At 41.3% G+C, this 9,078-nt stretch overlaps 1 long non-coding RNA gene across 1 annotated transcript; it reads right to left on the reverse strand.

Moving 5' to 3' along the window:
- Positions 1-40: 40 nt before the first annotated feature.
- On the reverse strand, positions 41-5,535 carry LOC137445725 (uncharacterized). The gene is made up of 3 exons (XR_010988467.1): positions 5,479-5,535; positions 4,112-4,462; positions 41-600 (listed from the first exon to the last, which is right to left on the reverse strand). It is a non-coding gene; the product is annotated as an uncharacterized lncRNA (long non-coding RNA).
- Between the last annotated feature and the right edge of the window lie 3,543 nt (positions 5,536-9,078).

The raw sequence follows: 9,078 nt of genomic DNA on the forward strand, positions 1-9,078 counted from the left end.
GGAAATGCGCATGCGAGAGAGACATTTATATATACTAGCATGAGCTCTGAAAGGCTGATGAATATGTTAATCAATTCCCAGAATTTGAGTGAATATGCACAGAATGCTGATACATGTTCTTTGTAAGTTCAGGTGTTCACATGGGTAGAGTCATCCCTTGTGCGGCTGGCTTTAAATAAAAGGAGCATCTACTCCTCAACACCAAAATCACTGTCGGGGAGTTAACTTGGTGGTTTTGGTAACACTGAGTAGTATTCTTGCTATTCTATGGCTTTGATTTGATTGTTTCCCATTATTCACCGTCTGTTTCTATTAACTCCATAGTAGGAGTCTGATTTTATTGCCAAAACAAAGTCTCCTGGGATTTTTCTTGGGAACTTCTTCATTGTGAGATAATTTCCCACTCCCCCTACCCCACTAATGTTATGCAAGATTAGATACAATGTTTTGCTGCTCATTCTTACGGAGTGATACTTTTTCCAATCTTGTTTTCCCTGGTGGATGAGCTTGCAACTGTTGCTTGCTCTCAGTGGGATTTCTTATTCAACTGATTCCTGCTGTGTAGATTATAAATGGACAGGATCAACTCAGCTTCCATATCTGGAAAGAGAGGAGAGAAAGAAACATGTCACATTTGGGGGAGGGCAGAAGCAACGGCAAAGATTTCTACACCACTTCAAAATACCTTAAATAGACATACTGAAAAATTAAGAGAGTCATACACCACCCTCCTGCTGGTGTATGTTAGAGGGATGTACTCCTTGTATCAGGAATGTGTAGGCATTAGAGAAGTACCTTACAGGAAAAGCTGAAATTGCATCCATTAAACAGGTTAGAATTCCATCTTGGGTCAGTCAGAAATTTTCCTTCTGTGTTGGAATAAAGCACCTTACTTTCTGCACAAAGTCCTAATCCTTCTTTTTACATCTTGGCCATAGCACTTCAGCCACCAAACGTAAGAACAAAAAGACACACAGCATCAATTCTGTACCAGAAGGTTACAGTGGTTCACTAGGCACCAAGTATTTTCTGCAGTTTCCTGGCATCTACCTCAAAAATTATTCAACCTGTGATTAAACACATAAATCCTCATTTTTATTTGGCTCCCTCTCAAAGACTGTCTATGTTTAGCCCATATTTGGGGCTGAACTGTGGCAGTTGCTCCATCACCTGATGACCCTTCCCCAGCAGAGAAGAATCAGAAAAAGGACAGAACACTCACAGGTTGAAATGAAAACAGATGTAATGAAATAGTCAAACTGATACCAGTGCCAACACAAAGTACATAAAGTTATACTCAGCCCAGTAAAGATACATCACACTAAAGAGGAAGACAGTCCAAAGAGCAGAGGAAGGAAAAAGAGGAGGATCAGGAGAACCCCAATCAGGAACCTTTTATTTCCTCAAACTACCCCCTTTATACTGAGCTTGACCTTTATGGTATGGGATACATCTGTGAGCCAGCTCAGGTCAGCTGTCCTGGTTAGCTCCAGACTACTAATGGCCTGCAGCGCATGGCTAGTCTAGGGTTCTGTCCCAGCAAAACCAGGACAAAGAGTTAAGTTATATAATATGCAGTCAAAAGTAGTAAGTGTTAACTAAAAAGCCCCCTGCCAATTTGATATAGTGTTCAGATCCTCACACAGAGGACATATAGTCCTGAGTGGTGGACTTCTCCTGCCTCCTCTCCCTGACAACTTGTATTTAACTTTGAGATATGATGGTCTTTTTTTTTAAACCTTAAAGCACTGATACTGGGCAATGAGAGATAGTTAAACAGTGTTGATTCCATCGCTGGTCCAAAAGCAGAGTCACTTCTCATCCCAGCTGACTACAGAGTAGCACATTTTGTCATCTCTGTAATTTCAGTGAGGGTTATAGGTATTAGAGACAGTAAGAATAGAATGGAGTTGGGGTGGAATTACTCAGACTACTAGGTGAACCAAGCTCTAAATACATCCAAGCATTTAATTTACTGAGGAAAAGAATTCTTATAGATGGCTCAAAATTCTAACTCAGCAAAGGCTGCTCTAGGGGGTCAGCATGATGATACTGGAAACAATTAACAGTCCCTCTGTTCTGCAGAGGTGGGAAGCCTGTTGAAGGTTATCCAAAGCACTCAGCCTCACTGAGAATCATGCTGCTTTGCTCTGTGATATTTGTTATCCTTTAGTCTCGGATGGGAGAACTATATACATTTTTTTTCCCTCAAAAAATTTATATTATAGAAATACAGGCTTGATCATGACTGGTGCACCAGCAATAAAATTTTTCATGAGTAATACAAGAGCAGACTTCTGTGTCTGTGTTGAATGAACAAACTCAAAACCCCCAAATAATCCCAATCAATGTTTGTAATAGGGGAACACAGAAGAACAGGCAGCTGCAAACCAGGCAACAGTAATATTTCATTGATACTGCAATACAAAGGATTAATCTTGGTGGATCAGGAGTCAGAAAAAATAAAGCTTCATGAATACTGGCAAGAATTTATTAATTTCTAACTATTCAGGGATGTGACAAATCAGCAGTGAGGCCTACCCCCACTACATGTTATGGAGCTCATTCTGCATTAAAAACCTAGCAGCCAAATCAAACATGTCCAACTGAACAGAGGGAGCATAATAGACCAGTGTATCTCCTTGGGAAGTACATCTAGAGTGTCACGAATAGCATACAGGCAGACCAAGACCTTGTTTAGCACAAGACTTGATAGAGTTAGGTAGTGATTGGACTCAATGATCTTATAGGATTTTTCCAACCAAAATAGCTCTATCATTCTACAATTGTGGTCAATGAGTAAGCATGACATAAATATAAGGGAGGAAAAATCATATGAATGAAAGTGCAAAAACCATGAGCACTACAGCAACCATGTTCCGCAGCATAAGAATCATAGAATCATAGAATCAACAAGGTTGGAAAAAACCTCAAAGATCATCAAGTCCAACCTGTCACCACAGACCTCATGACCACTAGACCATGTCACCAAGTGCTATGTCCAATCCCCTCTTGAACACCTCCAGGGACGGCGACTTCACCACCTCCCTGGGCAGCCCATTCCAATGGCTAACGACTCAGTGAAGAACTTTCTCCTCACCGTGAGCCTAAACTTCCCCTGGTGCAGCTTGAGACTGTGTCCTCTTGTTCTGGTGCTGGTTGCCTGGGAGAAGAGACCAACCCCCTCCTGGCTACAACCTCCCTTCAGGTAGTTGTAGACAGCAAGAAGGTCTCCCCTGAGCCTCCTCTTCTCCAGGCTAAACAATCCCAGCTCCCTCAGCCTCTCCTCCTAGGGCTTGTACTTGAGGCCTCTCACCAGCCTCATTTGCCCTTCTCTGGACATGTTCAAGAGTCTCAATGTCCTTCTTAAACTGGGGGGGGCAGAATTGGACACAGAATAAACCAGGCAGGAGTAGCCTGTACATATGAAAGTGAAGACCAACAGCTGTAGTGTGAAATCAAGTTTGGCTTTAATTCTGAACATGTGCTTACACGATTATCCCAAGTCTGCCCCTCAATCCTTTCAATGCCTAGTCCTTTTTTTGGAAGAACAGTTTGTTTTTTTATACCTAAAAGTTCTAGACTAAGTCTGCACCAAGCATGAAGGTGGATTGAGCCATGGGACAATGTGCCATCACCACTCTAATAAGGAAAAACAATTGACTAAACCAAAGTTTAAACATCAGTTTGAACTTTGGGTTCCATTCACTGCCTTTCTGCTGGCATCTAGATGCTAAAAAATTGACTGGCATCACATGTTCCTAAAAATTTGTCTGTAAAAACAAAAGGCTATCTCAAAATTGCCCATAAAATTAGGATTTCACCCTTAATTTAGAGAAATTTCCTGAATTCAGGAATTGATTCTAAATAAGGGAATATGCAGGTCTTAATTTATCATAGATCAAAGGTAATTCTATTGCCTGAAAGCAAAACATTCCTAACTAACAAGGGACCAACTCAGGAACAAGGTATACTCTGTTAACTACAATTTTTCATCACTTTTTCTGCACTGGTGGCAAATTTGCTTTTCCTGTGGGTTTGAGGTGCCTTTGAGTGCCCTTGAATTTTTAAATGTTTCCTCCTGCTCCCCCAGACCCATGCAAGCTCATACCTGTACCTTGGTGTAACTCCTTTGTTCAGCTGTATTTCAGGTGATAAGTGTAAGAATGGAAATGTGCAGCCTCTGGCTTGCTGCCCATTCCTCCCTGGTGCCATGGCAACGCAGACTACCAGTTCTGCACTCAGACTATGTCTGCTCTGGTCGCCAAATGTTTATCAGTAACGCTGAGCTTTGCAGTTGTTTTATATTTCCAACAATGGACACCTCCTAAAATGCAGCGTCTTTGATGGATTTCTATTCCAGAAAAATGTTTCTTCCAACTGGAGTCAAAATTACACAGTTTAAGGCTGTGATCCCTGATCCTTCAACTTGTTTTTTAGATGGCTGGGGCTTTGAATCCATCTGCAAAAAAAGAACCCCAGTTGGTTAACCAGGATATTCCTGCAGGGTCAGGGCTTGTGCTATCTTGTCCCTTGACACAGACTTCTTCCACACACCCTCTCTCCTCAAAAGCACTGTGGTCTGCTCCTCAGCTTCTCCATGCAGATTCCAGTGCCAGACACTTCAGTCATGTCGAGGGGTTGGAAGGGTAAGGCCAAGAAGCCTCCTCCCTTCCCCCTTGTAAAGTAAAGGGAAAGAAAATTGAAGGGAAAGGAAAAAAAACCTCACAGCTGAATTAGCAAAGCAGTGGAGCTGTATATTTACAAAGCAATGTAGGATATGCAGGGGAATATATACAAATTTACAATATTTACAATATATACAAAGATATACAATAAAGTAACACAGAAATGAGAGTTCCCCCCCCTGCTGAGGGGGTTCCCCACCTCCGCTCTCCCCCTCTCTCCCCCTTTTCCCCAGAGTGGGTTAGAAAGAGAGAGAAAGAGAAAAAAAGGTTAGAAGCAGTTTGTGTTAATTGGAAAGGAGTTAATACAGGCCTTGGTAGCTTGTCGGTTTCAAGGCCAAAGCCTTGGCCGAAAGCCCGGGACAGAGAGCTGCTGCCCTGCGGAGGAGCGGAAGCAAGACTGAAGATAAAGTGCTGGAATGCCCAGGATACCCTCCTGCACTCCCAGTTCAGAAGGTGCTTCCTCCCACTTTACCAATGAAATTAGTTTAGATTGTTCTTTTCATTTACAAACTTCTGTCCACCATATTCCCTTTCTTAAGGGGACAGCCTCAGCCGGTGACAAGTCATCATGGCCTGTGACACCTAAGGTACCAAGAGAGAAAACTACTGTTATGCTTTGAGAAATCACCAGCCCCTTGATCCTCCTTGCTAAAACCCCAGCTCCCTTCAAAATCTCATCCAGTTCCAAGGGAGTCCTGCACAGCACCAGCAAACCCATAAGTTAAATGCTTCACAAAGGTGTGAGATAATACTTTGCTCTTGGACACCAGCCCAGGCCAAACCACCTCACCTTCTCAGACCACGCATAAGCATTTGGCTTTGTTCCTCCAAGCCTGCTTGTGGCACCTGCGAAAAAACAAAGCAAAAGTCACGTGCTGAGATACTGCCTGAAACCACAGCCTGTTTGTGGACCTGATTCCCATTTCCTGCTTTTCTATCTCATCTGGTTGCCTGTCTAGCATCTTTCATTTTGGGCTGCCATGTTGAGCCTCATGTACCCCCTTATAAAACACAAACAATGAGGGGTACTGCAACTTCACCAAGAATACAACAACCTGAAAAAGCCCATTAGTCATGTCTCACCTTGCCTGAGTCACCTCTAGTATTCATATGCTACTTTACTCATCACTTCACACCTGCAAAGTAGGGAAAAAACAAACCATAATTTAGTCATACAGCCACCAGTCATGTTCTCCCTCCAAAGCCGTAAGAAATTCATTTAGAGTGCTCTGCTTGCTTCCTCCATTGCTGTTTAGTGCTGATCTTGTCCTCCCAAATCTGAAAAAAAGAAAAAGAAAAAGAAAAAGAAAAAGAAAAAGAAAAAGAAAAAGAAAAAGAAAAAGAAAAAGAAAAAGAAAAAGAAAAAGAAAAAGAAAAAGAAAAAGAAAAATGAAAAGGAAAAGGAAAAGGAAAAGGAAAAGGAAAAGGAAAAGGAAAAGGAAAAGGAAAAGGAAAAGGAAAAGAAGTCTCCCAGGTGCTGATCAAGAGCTTAAAAATTCCAGAAGTCTGTTTTCCCTGGAGGAACATCATCTAGAATGATTAAAAAACCATTTAAAACCCCATTGAAAACCCAGGGTCATTATGAAGGGTTCTCCAACTGTCTCCCTTAACAGAACTAGATGAGTCCTAAAGAACAGAGAACACCAAAGAAGCCCCATGGAAATACATGAAATGTATTGGAAACTTTTGCAACAGCCTGATTAACACCTAGGCAGCTAGAACAAAAATGAAGTGCAAAACACCAACTAACCACACTACATGAGATGTGTTGATCACAATAGATGAAGTCTATCATCCTCTCTGAAACATGCCAGAGGAGACACGAGGTGACAGCAGACGTCTCTGGATCCCAGGTACCAAATAGAACTGCACTAGAAGACAGAAACCAGACTAATCTGGGTGCAAAGATGCCTTTGGTTTCCAAAGGTTCTAATAAGACACAAGGCATCATCACAGGGATTAGATGTACTCCCTGATGCAGAGAGCTAATATGTGTGTGATTTTGCTCTGAACTATAGTTTCCATTCCATAAGTTTATTTTTTCCAGCACTTCAGACTAAATTTGTGCTTTACTCCCATCAGTACTGATCTCAGCTCGCAGGCTTGCATCCAAAATGTCAGAAAACATTATGGTTTATTGTGAGGACTTTTACTTCAATCCAAACCATATTATTTTCAGCTGACATTTGCTTTCAAATTTGGATTTGCTTGGAACCAACACCAGAATCAGAAATTCAGGCAGAATATATTTGAGAAAACTGTTCCTTGCATTAGGAGAGTAGCTCAAAAACAAAGGAAAAAGTGTACAGGGCTTGTGGGGGAATGATTGTAAACATCCTCAAAGCGTGAAGTTGATCCTGTAGAAAAATAAACTGAAAATCTAATTTGTTATACGCAGAATATGCCTAAAATTGTTTTAGATTATACATATATTAAGAAAAAGAGGCTCAGGGGAGACCTTATTGCTCTCTACAACTACCTGAAGGGTGGTTGTAGCCAGGAGGGGGTTGGGCTCTTCTCTCAACAACCAGCACCAGAACAAGAGTACACAGTCTCAAGTTGCACCAGGGGAAGTTTAGGCTTGAGGTGAGGAGTGTGTTTTTCACTGAGAGAGTCGTTAGCCATTGGAATGGGCTGCCCAGTGAGGTGTTCAAGAGGTGATTGGACATAGCACTTGGTGCCATGGTTTAGTCATAAGGTCTGTGGTGACAGGTTAGACCTGATGATCTTTGAGATCTCTTCCAACCTCAGTGATTCTGTGATTCTGTGATAGATGTTCAAATGTTTTACTACTATTTGCTACAATCTACAGAATTTTGCCACTAAGAAGGAAGCCCCAAAATGTAGAAGAATGACATCATTAAATAATTAAATGTCTTTTTGGAATATTTCCATGTGAAAACAGGTTTGAGGAATTCTGAAATTAAGTAGGTGTACTCATTTTTCTGTGGAAGAATCGGCCCATGAGATGGCACCACTCTAACAAGGCGATGTGAAAGCCGTTGTTTTGTGACTGGTGAGGGATGGATGGCACCAACACTGTTCACTGCTGCTGGAATAAGCCTGTGACCTTGTGTCTGAGGCTTGTAATGTTCGCCTTTGTGCGGTGCTTTGTCTTGAAATTGCTGTGATTGCTGCAGAAGACAAATTATGTTGTGAATTTATTTCCTGTCCTCTTTGCTGGCTCTGGTTTGGGAGACAGTAAGACAGTAGCCTGTTGCACTGCTTTTTAATATGCTTTATGTTTCTGAAAGGAAAAGAAGTTTTAGTGTTCAAGGTGAGGAAGTGAGAATAAAATATATAGTTTTTTTATGTATTAGTGGGACAAGACAACTCTGCCACTGTTACAAACTGCATACTGAAAAGCATGTAAGTAATGTAATGTACAAAAGCAACAGAGTTATGCATGAGGCTCTTTAGGGTGTAGAATGTGATGTGACAACATCTTTATGTGCAAAATTAGAAGGATATTTCTTGGCATTATTCAGTATCGGTATTGTTTCTTGTTTTGTTGCTGCAAAACAGTATTGACTAAGACATACTGGAAGTCTAAATCTTTTAGTTAGATGTTTGCAGAAAGGAGAAAAAGTGCAAAAGGAGACGTGAATAAAAACAAACAGCCAACTAGTTGATTTGAGTCAGTTTTATTGTGTCAATTGTGACATGGTTGCTTACAAGGAAGAGATGGGTTTTGCTAATCTAGGAAGTCCTCTCCTAGTATCTATTTCTTCTTATAGAACTAGGCATCAGAAGCTTAGGTTGATGAGTGAAAATATGAGTTTGGGGAAGAATTTCATTGCACTGGAATGGTAGTGGAGTCTGGGCTCTAACCAGAGTCCTAGTTCAAGGTTTCATTCAGCACACAGAATTTCCATTAGTTGATGAGTTCTGGTCTGGAAAGAAAATGGTGTATTTAGGGGCTTGAGAAGTATGCCTTAGTGTTTAGGGTGAATATATAGCAGCTGTGAGTCATGACACTGAACTGAGAAAAAGAAGGTAAACGCAAAAGGGAAAAGCTGGCACAAAATGTGAAATGTGTGTCTTTATTTTAAGGAGACCATAATTCCATTGGATTGGGTCCAGGATTCTGCTGGACTGTATAAAGACCTAGAAGGTCATTGTTACAACTTGGCACTGGCTTTGATTTCTCACAGAGTTTGGAAGAGTTCAGACATGGAGTCATGATGCTGATTGCCTCTCTTGTTCAGGGAGAGGGATCAGCAGACAAAGAAGGATATTTCACTCTTAATATTGAGCAGTTTGTATTAAGTCAACAGAGGGACATTTTACCAAAAACTACTGTTCAGCAGGAAATAGAGCACACAGCTCCCCAAGGTTTGCTGCAGGATGCATTATCCTATTAACTTGGCAGGCACTGGTAGAAAAGCAT

Source organism: Melanerpes formicivorus, unplaced genomic scaffold (assembly GCF_026170545.1).
Source record: "Melanerpes formicivorus ecotype bairdi unplaced genomic scaffold, bMelFor1.0.p_v2 SCAF_2, whole genome shotgun sequence".
In the NCBI taxonomy this organism is placed as follows: Eukaryota; Metazoa; Chordata; class Aves; order Piciformes; family Picidae; genus Melanerpes; species Melanerpes formicivorus.